General features: G+C 42.7%; 1 protein-coding gene across 4 annotated transcripts in view; it reads left to right on the top strand.

The window, feature by feature from the left end:
* The window catches only part of map4k1 (mitogen-activated protein kinase kinase kinase kinase 1), a 51524-nt gene that overhangs the window by 9767 nt on the left and 27603 nt on the right, over positions 1-14154 (top strand). Inside the window, exon 1 of one of the 4 annotated variants that reach the window (XM_085244230.1) lies at positions 13379-13439. The exons of 2 other annotated variants lie outside the window; for them this stretch is intronic. The gene's annotated coding sequence lies outside the window, so the exon portion shown is untranslated. Of the gene's footprint in view, positions 1-13378; positions 13440-14025; positions 14078-14154 lie in introns of those variants that run through there. One more of the 4 variants, XM_085244228.1, reaches the window with a different exon arrangement.

The raw sequence follows: 14154 nt of genomic DNA, 5'->3' as shown, positions 1-14154 counted from the left end.
CCTCGACTCTGACGGGGCGTCTACACAATCACACCTCTGAGTTGTAGTTGAAGTTTCTCCCTATGTTTAAAAGTCTGTCCTTAAAAAGTCTCATTTTAAGTCATTTAAGTCAGACTTTAACCTGAAGCAGGAGCAGGAAGGTGAGGTCTGAACTTAATATGGTACATTGTATATTCCTGCACACACACACCACACATTTTCAGTTTGTGGCTTGATATTTAAGGTAAACAATATCACGGTTTCTCCAACCACAAAGCCAAGCTTCAATAATACATCATCTGAAATATTTGGTTTTATGTTGATTCTTCTTCGCCTGCGGCAGAGTTCATTCCCATTTCTGAGCAGCAGTGAAGGTTTCGCAGGGTTAAACCCATATTTTCACACAGTGGGGAGAAGTTGGTTAACAGGCTTTGGCCTTGAATGTTGCTGTAAAGGTTCAGTTTAAAGAAATGTTCAGGTTAAACATCTCATCCTCTTTCTCTCAGTGGAACTTGTGTTGTTACCCCGTCACTTGCAATTTCATGTAGTTTTGCATGTGATGTCACCTGGCGTTCCAAAAGCAATCCTTCCTGTTTTTCGAAGGAATCCACAGATCATTTGAGCTGTTTTTATTTGCAGTGTAAGGTTACAGAAAGAGGAGTGGTTCCTGCCACAGCTGCACTCCAGAAATAAAAACAACAGCGAGACTTGTATTTGAGAAACCAGCTGCAGCATTCAGAGTTGTTGTGGTTGAGGCCCAGGACTCTGATTCTAGAGCACAAATGGTCCACAAGTAGTTGTTAATTTGATCTCAGCAGCCAGGGTTTAAACCAGCGGATTACAAGCCCGACGGCCCAGCAAGTATCACAAAATATTCAGTTTCATTTGTTTAGATTAGGCTTAAAAAATCAACCTGATTAAAAGTGGCAGGAAATGAGAGCCAAACGCGTTGCCAGTGTAGTACGTCTGCTTCTGATCGCTAATTATGTCTGAGTCGTTTGTCGCTGTATGTTAACGAGTTGGGCGGTATTTAGAGTTGGCATTATATCAGCTTTCACCACAGGATTATTGTGGCAAAAGAAATTTCCCGATAACGACACCAAAGCTGCAGAAAATTTGAATGACAGTAAAAATAATTGTGCTATCAGTAAATATCATCTTTTAACTTTGATACATGTGTTTTATCTCTCTGTGGCAAAAAATACACTCAGAATACGAGTGTAGGAAGGTGAAGAAGGAGTCTGTAATCAGGGAATCATGCAAAAACGTACATACTCATCTAATTGCTCTTTTGTATGCTATCATAGGTGTGTTATAAACATTGTCAAATGTCACAGCGGATGGAGCCGCGTTCACAGAGCAAGCCTTTCATACATTTCTTGCAACTGTGTCGACTTCACAGGCGTCCGTCTACACATATATGGATGTGATTAAGTGCGGGTTTTTAAAAAATGGATACATTTTGAGTGAATTTTGACTTCCTTCGGTGTAATTCCGTGCTTTGAATGAACACGCGGGCTCCTGTGTAGGTGCATGTGTTACCAAGGATTGTCTGGGACTTTCCTCAGGTCACACCTGAGATGGAAAAGTTACCTAAGTCTCTCCAGTGACGGCTCACATGAGTGATAGAGTGATCTGAGTGGACTATGCGCCTTCTTTTGTACTGCTCAGTGTAAGTCACAGAACAGCAAAGCTCCATTCAGCGCTCGGAACAACAAGCGACTCATTTATGAGAATTTGAAGCCAGACAGAGCTTCTTAAAGGCTGATTTGAGTTAATCTGTTAGCAACAAGTTATGTTTGTCTGAACCCACAGATTGTGTTTACACAGCTCTGATTTGCAGAACGTTTACCACCAACACTTAGTGCCAGTGCAGACAGCTTACTGTGACATTTAAATCTGTCGAGATCGGGACTCTGGGGTTTTCAGCTTTTGGACTTTTTAATCCATCCCCCAACTCCAACCAAGAAACTTTCTTCACTGTCTTTGATTATCGTGTGCTGTGGTTTGCTGAGGTGCACAAAAAGAGAAAAATAAGCATTTAGCTATCTCATCCGTCTATCTCATTGGAGATATTTAGCTCTGCAAATGCTGAGTTATAAAATCATCTGAGGTTGTCACGGTGATGGACCATTGCGAGCTCGTCGGTGATTAGAGTGAAGAGGATGCAGATCATTTTGGTCACTGTGCATCGTGTTGCTTTTGTAAGCGATATAAAAAAAAGACTTTAATGACTTTGTGGGTCCTTGGAGTTCAAATGTTATTGTGAGTTTTTAGTTTTATTTCTTTAGATAATGATCTCTTGCTCCACCTACACTGGCTTGTATTTATCTGTGCCTCCATGAGTATGAGCTCTTTGAAGTATTTAAGCTGTGATGCATGTTTTTTTTTGTTTTTTAAACAAAATCTATATTAAAATATGGCACATTAGCAACATCCTGCACGGATACGCTTTACAGAAGGTAAGTTGAGGCTTCAGAGTTTCTCAGAGTCGCTCTCGGCCACCTGCTTCAGCCCATGTGTGGACTGTTTTTTTTCATGTGCCAGTTTTGGTGGATATGGAGCATTTCAGAGTCGAGCTGTTCAGCAGTTCATGCCATGCGCTGTAAAACTGTAACCTATGCAAAGCAGTTTATCTGTAGAGTGAGCACACTTCCTCTAAACAGGTCAGTTCTGTGACCTTGTTCTGTTTTACAGGGAGGGAGATATTTGCATAATTGCCCTTCCTTCACATGTGGACACACGCTCACACAAAAACACCCATGCACAGATATGATCACACCCACACACATGCTCGATCACATGGTTTCAGCTACGCGTTGTTGCACAGCCTAATGGAGGTCATACTGCAAGCAGCGACTGTTTTTGCACCATCAGCAGTGGTGAAAAAGTAGGACTTTAAGTTATGCCTGTTTGTCCATGTGTGTGTGAGAGAGAGAGATGACCATTATGGGAACTGTACAGCGTCTTAGCCTCATGTTGTACAGGGAGGGACATTCACAGGAAGAAACATATACCTGCTTTCATATCAGACAGTTCCTCATCCTCAGGAGTAAGAGTAGGTGCATCTGATGTAGAGATAGAGAAGAAAGGCCGTGTCGACCGCAGCTGATAAGGCCAAGTTGTGTTGTAGATCATTTCCTATTAGTTCATGTGTCTTATATTGATTTCGGCACGTAAGCTGCACGACTTTCTGTGGGCATTAAACACTTTTTACCCCATAAAATCTCTTTAGGGGGTAAGTATCTGATTTTTCAAACGCTTTGTACCCCAGGCGTTCAAAGACTGAGCCTGATTTGAAAAGCACATAATCTGCATTCAGTTCTTCCTCAAATAGCTTCTTCATTGTCTCACATGCCAGCAGTCGGCTTTGTGTGTTCTCATCAGGCGGAGGCACTTTTGACAGCTCATTTGCAACACGAGCACCTGTGACACCTGCACAGGGTCACCTCTGTACTGGCACATACCTCGTCTTCATCGGATGTGTAGAGATGTTCACGCAGTCCTGCGTGCAGCCTCTGCTGCCTGTGGTTCAGATGCAGCGCCAAGTTCCTCTCAAACACCGTGTTAGCATCAGCCAGCGTCGTCTAAGATAAGTCAGCTGGGCCCAGAGTACTCATACGGTAAATTCATAAATGATCATTTTTCATTTCGATGATGGTTGTCACATCATCCTGTGGCCTATATAAACTGGTGTAGATCACAGACTGTATATAAAAGATGGCTGCAGCCAGCGTGACATTGTCCGCTGGTTCTGGACTCCTTTTTTTGGAAGTTCCAGAGTTATCTGGCTTTGTTGTTTGGGTAGCAAGCTTTGTTGGCAGCCAGTCGGAAACTCCATTTTATGTTTGATAGATAGCGTGAATGATGCTGATCCGGTGGCATGCTCCCGGTCCACATTTTTTCCTGCTGAGACATTTCTTAAACCTTCTTTCTGTGTTTGTCAAACCTGTAGGACAACACTGCACAGCCGATATTCCCGTCAGAGCATTTTCTGTAGCAAAGTTTATCCGAGTGTTTTATGTTATGAGCAGATTTCATTGAATGAAGAACTCATTTTCGTTTTGAGATGAGGAAGTGCCTAGCTTCTAAATTGGCTGCATGCCCACGTGTGTATAAATAACTTCCTTACAGGCAACAAGAAAGAGAAGATATTTACTAAGAAGCTACTGTCGCTGCCGCTGTTGTTATATTTGCATGTTAAGTCATTCACAGACGCTAGATTGTGAGACTTTGTGCTGTAAGATGATCACTTAAGAAGCTGAACAGAGGGAGTGTTGAGGGGTTAATTCAATGAAATCGCTGAAAGCAAAATCATCGTACACACGTGTTACAATTACACGTAAAACCTTAAAAGCACAGCAGAACTCTTTTATATTCCTGCCGAATCTCCACATGTAATGCTGAGCGTGTGCACATATATTACACGTGTGATATGTTGCTTCAGCCTGAAGATGCTATTTTCACATGTTTGCGTGTCTGCAGTTACAGGTTTACGATGCGGCTGCTTTGAAGCTCAGAGTCGCAGCTTGTTGTGGGCATCGTGCTGTCGTTGGGATGTCCCGGCTTTTCAATTAAGAACAGGAACTGTATACGAAGGATAGACGCAGCTGATGGTTTTTAGAGTCCACATGTTGAAGCCTCAGTGGGAGCATTTTGGCTGCTGAGGTTTTCATGTTGACTCAAAGTCTTTAGCTAAAGGTAGCATATTTTGGTTAGCATCACTGTATGGCTGCATAGGTGGAGACACGTCCCGTATAATCAGCACTAAGTAACATGTTCCATGCTAAAAACTAAAGAAGAAATTTCTTGGAGTTTTGTTAGTAATGATCTAATTTCATAATTAACCCTTGTGTGGTGTTCGTATTTTTGTTACTCAGCCAGTGTTCATGGGTCTGGTGGACCCGCTAGAGTTTTGGCTTTCCAAATTAACACTATCAAACAATTTTATGTTAAATTACTCAACAGATGTTTACTTCATCCCAATTACAAGACATATGAACAGCAAACATGGTTAATTTTTTCCCTTTACCTTTGTTAGATCACATTTATGAATTAATGTGCTTCTCGTTTTTCTTTTATATAAAATGTTATAAATAAATCAGTTATAATCAAGTGGAGTGAGTGGAAAGACACAACACATTTACACGTGAAAAAATAATTAATTGTTTAATTTTTCTTTTGAAAAAAACTGAACACGGGTCTCACAGACCCGAACACCATACAAGGGTTAAAATGTTCTAAAAGGCACTTAAAACACAGTTAAAGGACTCCAGTTAGCAGGCACAGACCATTCCCCAAACTCCAGTATCCAGATGGATGTTATAAATACATAAATATGCTCTTTAATGCTGTAAATTTGGCTTTCTAAGATGGGAGCATGTGGGGGGGGACACTCTTGTGCCACCATCACCAGTTTGTTGGAGACACAGACTGGTCCATACCTGAGCTTACAGTAGCTGCTTTAGCCAGGTCCTGTTATAAGCAGACATGAAAGCATACTTCATGTCCTCAAAACTCTTTAAAGGATCTGATTTAAGGCGAACTAAATTTCAGCTCCAGCTGTTAAAGCCAGTCTACTTAAGCTAATCCAAAAGTTACTTAAATTGCAAACTCATTGTCATCGCTGCTAACGCTTAGGACCAAGAAACCCAAATGAAGCTGAAGCTGATGTTGATGCAGTTAGCTTTATAAGTATTTAGTCTTAAACATCCTCTCATAAATAAAGATGATGATGATAAACCAACATGCTGATGGCCTGATGGAAAGATGGGATCATCACGTGGTTTAAATAAAACCTGGCAGTTACCTGGAAGAGCATGAAAATCAGCAGCAGTCATCATCTGGAGATCTGCACAGTGCAAGAGTTTGTGGTAATGTAGCAGATGTTTTTTGTTTTTAGTAATGTGAGTGTCTATGAAGTTCTGTTATATATATATATATATATATATATATATATATATATATATATATATATATATATATATATATACACACACACACACATTTTTTTAATATATATATGTGACTTGTTTAGTGGAAAAATCCTTTGAAGTGTGATACCGCTCACTGTGGTCACGTGACTGTGACTTTTTCAGGTTTCATTCAACACTTTTAGTTTCAGAAATAGACTGCTGTCAGTCGCAAACAGCGAATTTTCTCTTATTAAAGCTCTCGTTGGAGACATTTTCTATAATTTTACTCACTCCTTCACTTTCCACCAGCCTCTCTTTGTCTTTTACTGTCCTGTTTGTAGTATGAGCCTAAAGGTTGAGTGAAACCTAACATTTCTGAAAGTCTCTTATTTTTCAAAATGTGAGTGACTGTTGACATTTAAGTTTATCACCTCTAATGGCATAACCTTTATTTTATCACCTTTGTTGACTCATCCACATTTAGGGCATGAATATGATGATAGGAGTGTGGATTAAATGTTGAATGACGCAGTGATTCAGCTTTTTCCTTCAGAAGTTGACAAAAGTGTAATCACTGTCACCAAGTGACATTTTGGTGAAATAAGTGTCAGCACTGTGTTATGAGCAAACTCCTATTTGTTTAATTTTCCTGCAAAAAGCACCTCATATTTCCCCCCTGGTCATTCACACCCCTCTGCAGTGACTCTGTGACCCACCGGTGGGCCCTGCCCCTCAGTTTGAGATACCTTGACATAGCCCTGGATGGATGTGACGTGCCTTTACTGACCACTCTCGGTGCTGAGGTGTTCTGAGCATTGTTAAGTATAAAAACAAACCCTCTTTGTGTGCAGATATGATCTGATGTGTTGGTTTTACTCTTAGGTGGTCACCTCCTTTCAGCGTTTGTACTCTCACTCCATCGTAGGGACTTTAAAGCTGCTCTTGAAATTCAAATCATTTCCCTCTGTAGCTGGTGACTAAAAACTATTTCCTTCCCATGCATTTAAGTTAAAAATCAGTCTTCTGTTGCAGTGATGTTTCCTGCACAGCGGAGGAGAAACTTTGCTGAGACTTGGTTTTGCTTGGTTTTCTCTGGCTTGGGAAGTGACTCAAAGTTAACTGAGCTGGCTGCAGGTTTGCACCTCATCATGTCAGGATCTTCCTCCTCTTACAGTAAAAACCCCGAGTCTCCTTATCTGATGTGGCTTGTGCTACTAAGCTGCACTTTAGGGTTGCTATTCAACATCTTGCAACTCTAGTTTCATGCTCATAGCCTCACAGAAGCTGCGGGAAGCTGCGGGCTGCACCTGGTGTGTGTGCAACCTCAGGCACAAAAAGAAGAAGTGAGACAAACGAGCAGCAGACTACATACAAAATCTGCCTGCAGAGCCAAGTTAACTGTGTCAGAAACAGTGTGGTTTTGTCTGTGTGTGTGTGTGTGTCGGTGTGTGCTTTACAATGAAATGTGCTTGAATTTTTGGTTGGCTTGGATTTATCTTTAACCCCAAAAAGAGGAAGAGAGATCATTTTTATGACGCTGAGAAATTCAGACAAATTATGCCAAATACCTGCACGTGTGTGTGTGTGGGTGTGTGTGTTTGGCTTATTTGATAACTGACCTACATCAAAATAAGATGATAAATGATCAGCTTCAGGCTTTCTTGTGTTTCTCGTGTCTGAACGTTGAGCTTGCTGCCATACTGGAAGAAAAAGAGGATATTTTCAGGAGACTGAAGTATTGCAAAAGTCCTTTCTGACCTAATCTGGAGGCATCATTGTATTCTGAAAAAGACTTAGAAATGCATATTCCCCCACAATGACTCATCTGCAGTGAGTGACGGAACAAAGTTCAAAATGCTGCTGCTTGTCTAGAAGAACCAAAATACACTTTAAGTGCTTCTCGTCTTTTTACACTCATGAGCTGATGGATGCATCAGGGACGGTGTGTTGGCCGACATGCAGGCTGGAGGATCAGGGGATTGAACCATAGACCGTCTGAGGAGTAGAGAACATGATCTACCTTAAGTTAGACCAAATCTCCACATTCCGTATATTTCAAACACACCTTTATGCCGTACCTGGACACATTATACAAAAGCTGTGAAAACCCCTATGCAGATGATTTGTTTCCCTGAAGTTCTTCTACTGTTGATTTTATAGTCTGTGTCCATAAATCTACAAAAGAACAATTATTTAAGATATTGTCTGCATCATGCACATGTCACCAGTAATCCTTTTTAAAACATCACAGTATATCCCAGTGGTATATCCCAGTCTGGGATTAAATTTATTCAGATTACAGATGACCTCTGAGTTTTTAAGAGCTTCACCAATCAGACTGTATCAAAATGTTTAGGTCGAGGCATAAATAACCACGAGGTTACGCTAAATTTAAAAAAATCATCAAAAGGAACTAAAGTAGCTCAAATATTCAAGTCTCAAGACTGAGCTTGAGCTCCGACCGTACACACAGGTGTGAGTTTTAGCTCGTGTGCTTTTTGACTGACCTCGTTTCTGGCTGGTGTTTGCTTTTCAGCTCCGTCCCTCCTCCACCCTTCCTTTTTCCATCCCTCGCAATGATCTGTGTGACGTTTTGCGTCGAGGAGCCAGTAGTCGTTGTATGCCCTGCTGAGAGAAAGTGAGAGGGAGGAGGCCGCCTACGCTCAAAGCGCGTTGGCATGTGCGCCAACGCACTACGGACGCTGCGGCGTTGGTCCTGCCTCGTGTGGAATAAGAGAGCTCCGCCATCAGCCATGTTTGCTCTATTATCGCTGCTCAAAATCGACCATTAGCTCAACACAGCGGGTCAAAATGATTCGCACGCCGTTGTGCAAAAATCCCGAGTTTAGCTTTAGCATCTTCTCTGACCGCTTCTCAGAACTGCCAGGTGTGTTTTTTAGTTTTAAGAATGAGATGCGGACACATCCATCCGGTCTGTGTGCACTAAACACACCAGAGAGGAAGCACGGAGAGATGAGACTGACAGAGATTTCTTATCTTTAGCCGTAAGACAGAGTATGACTAATAATATGTTTAAAACCAGTGCAGGTGTTTATATATTTATGTCTGTGCTGGGTGTTATGGGGCTGCTCAAAGTTAGATATGTTTAAGTAAGATATGGTTAAGATTACAGCTGGGTTTATATCCGGCTGCTTTCAGGGACAACAGACTCATGTGAGGTGTAATCGGAGTTCTTGTTTCCCTTCACCTCGTTCCTTGTCTCGAGACTGTAGGAAAGCAGAGTATGATGATGCTTAGAGTGTCATCATCACAGAGGTCAGCGAGAGGAAACACCCCTCTGCGGCACACACTTCAAAGTGGAAATGTTTCTGTGGAAGGTCCACAGCTTCCTCTGTGTGTTTGTTTGTTTACTGCACAGGGTGTCTTTCCTCTCAGTGACCTCTGCTGTGTGTCTCTCTCACACAGTGATTGAATGGAGTTTCCATTGTCGCTGTTGTTTTTCTTGCCTCAGCTTTCAGGCTCTGATTGCTTTTGTTTGACTGTACTGCTCGTGTAAGCTCAGCCATTGTGCGACCAGACCTTTGCTTTTCTCAGTAGCGAGTTAGAAACTCTCTACTGTGAAGTGAAAGCTTTGTATTGCTCAGTTTTACCCAGAAATGCTGTGTAAGATAGTCCAAAAAGGTACCGCACAGGTACGTTTTTATCTCGTCCCTAACGATAAGAGTGACTAAACTTTCCGAGAAGCAACTCACAAATCATCATCAGACAGATACCGAAGCTCTGCACGGCCTCTTTAGGTACACAAGCGATGCAGTTTCAGTGCTGCCGTTTTGGACATCGGCCCTGTGATGCACAGTGGAGGGATTTTTATGACAGTTTCATGTTAGAGACCACATCCAAAACAAAACATGACCAATATTGTGAAATGATCACAGAGAAGCCCAGCAGAGTGAGCGTCCGGCAAAAACAGCTATCCAGCTGGAGGATGGGCCAAATTTAAGCCTATTCAAATTAAACTAGTCCATTTTATTTTTTTGAAAGTAACTCTCAAACTGGACTTCCTCTGATGGCAGCTTGAGGCTTGTTCCAAACCAGTCAATCCCACGTTCAAATATAAATCTCTACAGTAGAAATAAATGTGTCCAGGACCTGTCTGTGGTTAGTTTCCACCTTTATAGCAACTGAAGTTTTTTGTTAACCGTCCTGGAGTTAATCTGATAAGGCTTAGAGTGAGGAGCATGCAGATCTGCCAACATTACTAGCCTCCCATTGTCTGGTAGCTTCACCTGCACTAACTGGAGTCTCTTGACTGTGTTTGCGCTCTTTTTGTCTTTTTAATTCAATTTTAATTCGGTTTTCTGGGTGCTGGAGCGTTTCCCAGCTCTCATAGGTCTGGAAGGTGGAAACACCTTGGGCAGGTCTCCAGTCTTAGTGCACAATATGCTAACTTCTCTCAGCAGTACTGTTTTTGTTTTCTTCTACATACTGGTCTGCTGTATCTGATCAGAGGCAAATGTGAACAGACCACAGGGTAACTCGTTACTCAGCTAAAGATCAGCTCAGCTGCCTGCTTTGAACCTGATGCAGGGTTTCCCAAATGTTTAGATTCATTTCGTGGCACATGTTCAATGAAGAAAGAAGCCAGCTTGCACACTTTCTCCTCCACCTTGTAAGACAGCAGCTCATCATGCTTTGTTTTCAGAACAGGTGGTTGGTCATCCACCTCAAAGCTTAACTCAGGACCACCAGGCTTGCGTCACAAGCCTGTTGTTGTTGCATATCGCTGAATTTCATTGACATTCTGTGGTCTCTGGTTGCTGGTGTCTTCCTGTGTGTACGCCACCTTAGATTGCAGCTGGCGAAGAAGGTAGTGTTCTGCTCTGCAGCCGCAGCTAGCTCAGCCCAGGTCCACATGACTCCCCGGGGTCAGGCTGGACCTCTGCCTCTGATGGAACCACCAGGAGAGCAAAAGGCCTAACCTCGCCAGCTGCAGTGAAGGCGGTGGAGCTTGATGATATCGAGGACCGCCACTGCACCAACCCGACAGAAACTCAACAGTCAGGGCTGAGGCTGGCTGGTTATCAGAGATCGAGGAGATTAACTGTTCAGAGAAACATTCTCAAGATAGTCAAGTGACCAGAAAAAAAACTGCAGCTGTCATCACATGTGGCTGTGCAGCAGAAAAATGAGGTGCTGAGAGGGAGTGCAGTAAAGAAAAAACTGGAGCATGAGCCAAGGTTAGCAGAGCTGCACGAGCATCTCACATTATCACAGTCTCTTAGAATAAATGCATGAGCTTGCTGTCTTAGACAAAGCTGTGCCCGTGAAAATAAAAGAGTCTTTATTTATTTTTTATGCCATGAGGATGTAGGTGCTGCTCCTCGGAGCTTCACAGTTCTCCAACCGCCACTCTGAGGAAAGATTTCCCAAGCGCCTGAAAACTACCTGTGCTCTAGTTTAACTCCAGTTTGAGATTTAAACTTTAGTTTGTGCTTCAGTGATCTCCTAAACCGTTGCCAGTGTTTGGCCGTTGGAGGCGCGGGGGTGGGACAACAATGTCTCCGCTGTGATGCGGTGTGTTAAATTCGCTGTACACAGTTTAATCTCAGCAGGTAAACTCGACACAGCGATCGTTCTTTTACCTTTTTGAGTTTGTGAAAGGATGGATTTATAGGTCGGTCATGGCTAAAAAAAGGAAACCCCTTAATGCAAATGAAGTCGTCAGTTGTTTGTGACCACCCTCCCACTGCAACTACAACACCCAGACTTTCCACTGTGCCATTTCAGTATCAATCTCAGAGGCGCAGACCGCCTACCGCCAACGTTAAATTTACCTCCAGCTGCAAAGTGTCGACTTCCATCGTTGTTTTTGCCGATGGCGTTAATTTTCCGACAAATTGAATTTTGCGCCTAGCAAGGCGGAGGTGGCCGCCGTTTTGGCTTCTTGCGTTCTTCTCATTTGATTAGCATCTTAAACATGCCTGCTGTTAAAATGCTAATGATGTTGTTCTAATGCCACAAACTGCTTTGTAAACAGTGGTTTTGTTATAATGACTCAGTAGCAAGATGAGTGTGAAGGACACGGATGACATAACGTGGCAGTTAGTGTGCTGCTAGTGTAGCTCTGTGCTCGCGGGCTGACGGAGGATGGTTGGAGGGGGTTAAACTGCCGTCATTTTGACATCACTTTGTGAACACTTTGTACCTCGGACAGAGGAGTGGTTGAAAAACCCATGTGTCACCGTGTCGTTGCTTTTTGAACCTCCCTCTCTGAGGCAGTGGAGTTTTCCGTGTCACACGTGTGCAGGCTGTCATGCCCTCGCTGACCGACTACACTTATGACTGTTTCTCTTCCTCTGAGTGCAGTGAGAGTGTGGGCAGCTGTCACATCTCAACTTTGATGTTCAATATGTGTAAAATCATCTCTGCGCCTGTAACCACTGAAAAAAGGAAGTTACTCCTGAGTTATCTACCTGATCACCGTGTTTTTCTCCATCTTTGCTCGCCGCCGCTCGTCCAGGTGAGCGTGCGCTGTGGGCTTGTTTCCTTTGTTTGCTGAATAATTAAGTCTAATTAAGAAGACAACATTTGACACTCTGTACCCGTAATGATGAGTCTCCACACCTCAGCATAGATCAATAAAGACGTGGTTTGATAGTCTCCAGGTTTTCCGAAGGTGCGCAGACAGAGAGCACCCTCGCTAACCTCTGATGCAAACCCGGTCATTTTGTTCTATAAGTGGGCCTTAAATGTGACGGTCTTCATCGGTTACTCCTCGCCAGGTTTCAGATGTCTTTTCTGTCACAGTTAGTGTTCCCCGCGGTTTTTCTATCACACCTGTTCCAGTCAGTTAATCACGCTCCTGTGATACACACTCACCTGTTTCCCTCATTTCCCTCCCACATCGCCTTGTCTCTGCACATTTCCTACTTCCTTTGCGTTACCCCTCATGGGTTTTTTGTTTCCTTGTGTATTACAGCATCTGTTTGTGGATTTTTGCCTCTTGCTAAGCTCCCCCTTTGTAACTGATCTGCTGTAGGTGACCATTTTTGTGGTCCCTTTTCCTTTATTGAAACCTTTACGGGAAAATATGTCACAGACAGGGTTAAAGGTTGTTTCTGTGTTCTGTATGATATATAAGAACCATCCAGCCAAAGTAGCACCTACAGGAACTGCAGTTTTCGGTGCCTCGCTTATGTACAACTTCCCTTCACACATATCGGGCTTGCAGCTCTGACTAGTGATTAGTCTCAACAGTTAATGCAGTATAAATAACTCGGTGATGTTTCTAGTGCAGTTAATGCTAAAGCTTAACTGTTAACTAGTTGTGTAAGTCCGTACTAAATACAAGGATTTATTTAAGCCAAAAATGTTTCATAAGTCTTAAAGTCTCTGTTAAAATGAAGAAGATGATAAACATGATATCTATCTAAAATTTGGTTACCATGGAGATGACCAACATGAACACCTAGTGTTGCTTTTGGTTAAATTCTCTAAAAATAACAAAAACCTTTAAAACGTGAGACAGCTGTGAAACATTAATTCGTTGATGATTGACGTCCTCGATGCCTCGTGTTCGAGACGGTTTGTTGGCCTTCGTCTTTCCTCACCGTGTTTTTGCGTTTAGCGTGTAACAGTGTTCGACCTGCTTTTGCGAGTTTATTTTTATCAGTAAGTTATTGTTAGAATGGCGTGCCCGTCTTTGCCCATTTATTTTAACCTCATACTCCCACATGATCACTGAGGTCTGCTGATACTGTGTGTACCGAGGTCCTGACACTGGTCTTTGCTATCAGGTCCTCATCAGCACTGAAGACCTTTGAGACCTTTGCTTTTACTGCTTTCGTACAAATCTGTTGTGTTCCTTTTTGGTGATTTTATTTTAGTCACCAAACTACACATTCTTCACCAGTTTGTTGGTTTTAAATGTGCTTGTGAGTAAATTTCACTTGACTTTACTTGACCGTGTGAAGTCTGTGTGCGTGTGTGACTGTGACGCACAACTCAAGCTGTGAAGCGATTAAACCTCACTCAGTTTCTTTTTAGACTTCATCGGACTCACAAGGCTAGACTTTCTGGGTGGTGCTGTTTGTCTCATGTCACATGATGTGTGCGATCACCCTCATGTAAGAGAGCTTTAATCGTCTCTGCCAGCCAAAGGAACAATGCGCCTAGCGATCGCAGCGGTTGGACAAAAATAATTGTGCCGTTTTTATTTCTCGGTACGACTTTTACCGTGTGTAAGAATGTAGCGCATGAGCTTCAACTCGGAGGAAATGTTTGTGTGCGTGAGAGCATT

The sequence above is a fragment of the Mchenga conophoros genome, linkage group LG14 (assembly GCF_057382185.1).
Source record: "Mchenga conophoros isolate Kocher_MC1m ecotype Shallow Benthic linkage group LG14, M_conophoros_male_GT1.1, whole genome shotgun sequence".
NCBI lineage: Eukaryota > Metazoa > Chordata > Actinopteri > Cichliformes > Cichlidae > Mchenga > Mchenga conophoros.
The sequence above is the reverse complement of the archived record's forward strand: the minus strand, read 5'-3'. Positions and strand labels throughout refer to the sequence as shown.